Source organism: Pipra filicauda, unplaced genomic scaffold, assembly GCF_003945595.2.
Source record: "Pipra filicauda isolate LSUMZ 115617 unplaced genomic scaffold, ASM394559v2 scaffold383_size682061_pilon, whole genome shotgun sequence".
Lineage (NCBI taxonomy): Eukaryota > Metazoa > Chordata > Aves > Passeriformes > Pipridae > Pipra > Pipra filicauda.
Genome location: NW_024104513.1, coordinates 295,277 through 302,524, shown reverse-complemented (window position 1 = coordinate 302,524; position 7,248 = coordinate 295,277).

The following is a 7,248-nucleotide window of genomic DNA, read 5'->3' as shown; positions in this document are numbered from 1 at the left end:
TCCTCTCGCCAAAGTCCTTTCCAGCACCTTAGCTGATGGGAATGGCAAAGCCAATGTCCTTCTTTCTGCTAGAGAGTCATTTCCTCAGAGAGATCCCAGGACATTCTGGGGGTTATAACATGGGGGTTATTCACAAAAGTGAACCTCTTCTGGAGATGGAAGCTGCACCTTCAAGAGACATGCAGATTTAGGTCTTTCAGCACACTCTTCAATACAAAATGACACCGTATGACTTCCAAGCAATGCAAATAAAGATGCTTATGGCATATTGTTTTTAGAAATATAAATTTTCCATCTCAAACTGTACAACTAAGAGATCACAAAGTACTAATGTGCACTTCAGAGCTTTTGCATAATAATCCTGTATTTTAATCTGAGGCAGTTAAACCATCAAATAAACAAATTCTTGCATTTTCAATAACTGTATGTATCTGGATGCCTCCCAGTAAAAAATCACAGGATTACATTAATAACATACATTGCATTATACAAGTTAATTTATCCTTGAACAGACCATTAAATATATATTGGTTTTACGTTACATCACTCGTACCCACCAAAGTCTACTGATAAACCACATATAGCAGAAACAGCTGCATAAGTATTTATTGAGCCCCTAAGCAAATGGCTACGGTAATAAATCATTTGCTGTGTTTCCAAATAATAAAATTGTGTTGAATTCTTAACTGATGCAATGCCACTGTCTTCAGAATACCCTGTTTATCTCATTGTCCTTAGATAATTTGTTGCTTGCCCTAGACAAAACATTTTAAAATTCTCTTGAGATATATGTATGGTATTACATCCCAGTTCTGGAAAATCTTACGGCTTGTCCTTAACAAAGACTTTTCTGCAGGAATAAGGATTTCAAAATATGTGTCTCTAAGGGGTCACTTGTTTCAGCTTTCTGGTACATAAATAGCTTAGGGGCCTACTGGGGTGCAGATAGCTATCCCAATCATTGGTGAATGAAGTATAAATGGAAACGTAATCCTCTACTCTCATTTTGAGTTTTTTTTCTTTATTTGAATCCCAATATTGCTTTCATGCCAGTGTCCCATTAAGCACATCATTGATTTATCTGGATTGTACTACAGAGGCTGACAGTAGATAATTCATCACACATTTTAAATACTGTGGATGTGTATCTGCTGCTTCAATGCTGATAAACTATAAATAGCCAGTTCTTTAACATATTTGGCTTCCCAGCATTTTTATCGATCTGGGATTTCTACTTCTTATAATTTTATTGATTTGCTTTGCGAGTTTGGTGGTGTTAGGATTTGTGGTGGTTTTTAGTTTACAAATAGTTTTCTTGAGGCAAACATCAAGGAGGGACCATGGTCATTCTACTGGGAAAAAGAACCCGTTACTGAACTATGTAGGTTTGGAGGACTCCTTTCTAAGCAGGGCTCAGAGAGAGAGAAACAAAGGGTATTTCTCTCACACCTGGGCAAAATTACAAACAGTTACTGTGTGAGTAGATTTAATAATCCCATTATCAATCTTGGAGCTCGATGTGATTTAGTTGCCAGTGGACACCAGTGCAAGTGTGCCCAGCACCCTGGTAGCCAGCCCTGTGGGTCCCCAGGGGTCCCCAGGGGAGGTTTGGCCATGCTCATCTCCCATTTATATTCAGCCTCCTCTGACAGCTGAATCCAGACACAGTAAATCCCACAGAGCAGGGAATTTACTGCTTGTAAAGCTGCAACAGAGCAGCCCAGCCATAAAATTCTGTTCCATAAGCACTGATCTGAATTAACCCCTAATCAAGCCCTAAGGCCTGGGTTGCAGAGGCTGCTCTTTTGTATATCTTCCACAGATTTTTTTCTTTCTAGTCAACTTTCCCTGAACCCAGGAGGAGCAGAATTGCCTTAAACGTATTGTATGATCGACTGCAGGAGCTGCCTTGGTGACTGTGCTTTATTTTTACAGTAATGGCATTCTCCAGGATTCTTCCTCTGCAATTTGCATAGTTTATCTATTGATCGAATGAATTGCTGCATTTGCCAGCTATTTGTCATCTCTCACTACCATCTGAACTACAGGAATACATTTTAGAGTGGAGGCTCATTTTATTTTTGTTTTTGGCAGTGTGGTGAAGCTTTTATTCCAGTAGCAACACTGAGCTGTGCTTGATGAATTACAGCTACCTCTTAAGATTTAAGACTGGGGATGTACAGATGTTCTTGGCTCAGCATGCACTATCATCACATATGGAAAACATAAATGGTCACAAAAACTTCTTGATTTAAAAGGTGAGATTTATTTTCATTTTATTAAAGCCCTCTAATTTCCCGAGTGTCATATATCTGCTATGTTGACCTCTGCTTTGCTTCTTATTGCAATGGAGAAAACTTTATCTGGGGATTGAAGCTGTTAGGTCAATACAAGGGTTTTCATGGGGGGATTTGTCAGAGCAGATTGAATAGTGCAGCATAAAGGTGAAGACTCATTTATAGCTGTGGAAAATAGTTCCCTTTCTTTGCTCCAAAGCTTTATGCTTAGAACAACTTAAATTTTCCTTGCCTTTACACACTGTGCAATCCTGATAACTGTCCTGTCATTACTATTATTTTGGACAAGTTGTATAGAAATAATAGTTTTATTCTATTTTTGTCCTCAGTACATTGGCTCAGTACAATGGAGAGGACTACATTTTCCTACAAGGAAAATTCATGAACTCAGTGGCTTCCATTCCCTTTTTGACTGTGAAGCTTCTGAATTTCTTGCCAAGAATTTCAGGGCTTACCTAAAAAACTCATGCTGGGATTCAACAGCTCATGTAATCTGCAAGATCCTGTCAAAAGTCATTAAACTATGATGTTATTAAAGCCAGTTAGCAGATATATATGCCCAAACCTACATCTATCTAACTTCTGCTGCATTTCCAGTATGGTCTCACAGTGAGGGAGTGGAAGTGACAGGGAAGGGGCTCCTTTTTTTGCTATCCCACCTGGCAGGATCCACCTGAAGTGGTATCTCCTGAGACATGAAGGGGCTCTGCCCTGGAGAACACAAAAAAGGAAAGGGTCCTTTGCTTTTTTCAACATCATCAGGTCAAAAGAGATTTTTCAGAGATCTAAGAGAGGCCTCACTTTAACTGCTGCAATGCTGTTGGAGATGTCCCATATGGAAAAGAAAGAGCTCTTCCAAGAGTTCCTTTAAAAACCTTTAAAATGAAAAATATTAGGTAACCTAAGAGTATGCTAATGGTCTCCTCATTAACACTGTTCATGCAATATGTAATATATTAGGTCTATCTGATGTGAAAAGGGAAGGCCCACAAAGGGTGTAACTAAACCACTGAAGATGTGAGGATTTAAGTTGTTCTGAGAATCAAACCATTCTGAAAAATTAGTGCAATGGATAGTGTATCTTTTCATCTGTCATCTTTTATAGTGCAGATAAATCATCTACAAATATTCACAGAATCATAGATTCACAGAATATTCTGAGTTGGAAGGGACCCACAGGGATCATTGAGTCCAACTCTTAAGGGAATGGCCTATACAGGGATTGAACCCACAAACTTGATGTTATTAGCACCATGCTTTTTCACAAAATCCCTAATGAAAAGTAAATACATATGTAAACAAAACATATATATACATACATCATAAAATGTTGCAATTTAGCAAAGAGCAATACTCTAGAAATATTTTTTGTCTTTGTCTATATATGCATCAAGGTTAGGAGTTGCCATGCAAGGTGGCTGTTTAAGAGGCATGACTATAAAAAACTCCTTGAATCTATGGAGGACAATATGTTTAGTGCACAAAAATAAATACTCATGTAAAATTGATTGGGGAAAAATGAAAATAAGATAATTATAGTTATAAATCCACTGGAACAGTGGGATGTGAACAGCATGGTTTGATTAGACAATTTGCAAGTTGATTAGTGATCCTTATCTTTTCCTCCAGCATTTAATTGCCCCTGTTGGTCTTACTTGGCCTGATGAGAGATCTCAAGGCAGAATTTAGCACCTAATCATGCGGGCAGGTGCTCAGAAAGAAACCGTATCACTGCAATGGAAATCCAAACTCTTCTCAAAGCAATCTTTACAAGGGGTTTTCACCATGCCAGGTGAATTTGATACATCATGACTTTACTCACAAGTCTCTGTGGCATATGTCAAACAGTTTTTCCATCTCAGTCCAGTAGCTGTGCCTGACCTACAGTCCACAAATGATTGCTTTCCATTGGAGGGTCCTGGGGTTTTACTCCTCATGCATAAACCTATTCCTGGAAACTAATTTTTCTAATTTTTCTTTTTTTTTTTTTTTTTTTTTTCAGTAGTACCCAGACCTTTCCCCTGGGTAGCTCCAGACTCTTTGCTGATGGCAGAGGAGAGTGATGTATTCCAGTTTTTCCTGCACGCCAAACTCACCTTTCAGCACCCAGTGGTCCCTACTGCATGGGGATGAGGAAGGCTGGTAGCACCCCGGTTGTGCATCCTCTTTCCCTTGGTTTTCTTAGGAAAAAGCAATAGACCAAGACAAAGAGGATACAAAATAAACTGAGACCCTCTGTGCTGTGTGTCCAGCCCACCTCCTTGGACTTCCAACTCCTTCATCTTTGCAATGCAACCATCAATAGGGGTCACCAACTGCATAAAAATATGACCCCGTACATTGGTGATGTAACTCCAAGTGTCTGCAGAGCATTCAGCAGCTATTCGTGGCATGAATCAGTGCAATCACACTTACCCAGCGTTGTTGCAGGAAGGCCTCCGCCCGCAGCAGCACTTTACAGGGGCTGAGCTCACCACCCCCGCTGGTTTCAAAAGGCAGACAGCACAAGTGTTTCAAAGACAGGGTTGAGACACTCGGTCCTTTCAAAAATAATTGAAACTTTAGGTGTCTGGCTTTTATAGCCTTACTTGCCTCCCATGAACTGCTTCAAGAAAAAGTCCACATCACCATGCAGGGTGAAACGCTGTCTAACATGGGGCTTTCATGCCAAATATTTCTCAGGAAGATTAATCTAATCTAACTTCAGACATTCAAACTTTGTTGTCTAAGTTTAAGGTAAATTCCATACAAAGGTCATTCATCTCATTTTAAAATAGGAAGTTGTGGTGTCTTATTTCTTTTCACTGATTATAAAAGAAACCTGAGTGTAAAACACCAAGTTTACATTTTTCTTCACCATAGTTAACTGGTTTAAAGGCACCAGTGGTCAGCTAATTCACTGAGGTCTCTTGCCCACCAACAGATTAATTCCAAGCTCACGGCAAAACCACAAAAAAATTTTTAGTGCATGGCTCTGCCCTTAAAAGTCCATCATTTGCTTATTGTTGTAATCCTGAAAGCCCTTCAGATTTTTCTGAACTGTATTCTGATTCTTCTGTCTTTGTCAGTGACAAATGTCAGCATTGGCATGCTTTTTTGTCATGTTCACTGATAGAATGCTCATTCTAAGCCCAGTTTTTTAGTAGCTCCCTAAATAGTTGTCTTCTACCCCAATCGTTTATTTAGCTACTATTTCCATATTAGCCAGTTCTTCACGTGCCTTGGGTATTTTCCTCATGTAGTTGTTTCTAAAGAGACATTGTATGAAATACTTAAAATAAGATGAGAAAAAAGTTGGGAGTCTTCCCTACCAAGAATCAATTAAACTTATCAGAGAAAGGGAGGTTTGTAACCTACCTTGGATTAAGCTGTGCTAAACTATACTTTCTTTTCCTACCTCTGCTGACTGTTGAAATCAAACTAACAGTTGGTGTTCAGCTAGATCAAAATTTTCATTCTTTCTATAATGTAGAAAATACCCTTGCTCAGCTCCCAGCATCCATTCCTGAGATAACATATCAATTTACTAGTTTTGTGTAGGTTCTTTCAGGGTTTTGGATTGAGATGAGACTGCTGTCTTTGGCCAAAAATATTAAGCCCTTAGACTTTTTCCACTCCAGATGTTTTCTTGTTCCCATGAGTCCCACCATCTTTGCCCCACATGTCACTGTGCTTACTAAAAACTGAAGTAAAGTTTTCGTTTTTATTTTGGCCCATACTTAGGTTATCTTTATCCCCCACCCCCAATCTTTACTGCATAGCTGTCTCAAATTCCTCTTTTTGCTCTCTCTTTGTTTATATGACTAAAGAACATTTTACAACGTGTTTTTAATTTCCTCTGCAAGGTGTAACACAGCCCAGCTTTTGACAGATCTCACTTTCTCCCCACACTTTCTGACCTCCAAGATGCAATTTTCCATGTTAGTCAGCCCCTTTTTTTCCATTTCTTGCAGACTCTTTGCCTACTACTCGTATCCTTTTCAAGTTGGATTGTCACCGTTTGGGTCTGGAGTTCTTCTCTGTGAGTTTTCTCTTCCTGAAATGCAGACTCAATTATGTATCTTTGACTTCAGGAATCTCCTTTGCAGCCAAGTCTCCAAGTTCCTCAGTTTAGTTCCGTTGAATACACTCCTCTGAGATTGAAAAAAGCCAAACATGAGAACCCAGAAAAGCGTAGGGGTTTTTTATTTTTCCATTCAGATTAATCAGAAAGCTCTATGATCTGTTTGATCAGGGCTATTTTCTACAGCCTCCTCTTCTATAACATCCTCGTTATGTCTGAACTAGCACTACCCCCTGAAGGCTTAATAAATATCTTAAAAACAGTCTGTCAGCAGTCCAGAACATCAGAGAGAACATCAGAGCTGTGTCATCACCTGTAGCCTCCATTTTTTTATTGATATAATTCTGCTCTGATCTATTTCTAGGAGCAGGTGTCCTACTGGTTCTGTTGACTAATACTATTCCACTGTCACACAGCCACAGTCAAATTTTATCTAGAGGGTCTTCAGTGGATCTGTGCTACTGCTGTAATAACCTAGATTTACAGTGCTTTTCAAGAAGGCAATGGACCTTGATCAATTTTATTGTATCATGCTTTTCCTTCTCTACGCACTACTACATCAGTAGTGTACTGTGTTTTCCTCTCACCACTACCTCCCTGCCCCTCTGTCCTGAGTTCTGCCTTCCTCAGAACCCTGTACTCCAGCCAGAAGGAACATCCCATGTTGCAAATGCCTGGTTTCAGGTCCTTTACCCCAACATTTGCCTCCTATATCTCACTGCATGGGCTCATTGCTCTGTGTCCAAGCACTCAGTTCTCGCGCCCTGACCTCTCTCAATTTCCTTGCAAGCGAAGTTGTTTCACTGCCTTTTGCTTACCTGGCCACCCATCTTGTGAATATAACTTTATGTTTTCTCCTTACTTGCAGATTTCTATCTTGGCTATGCT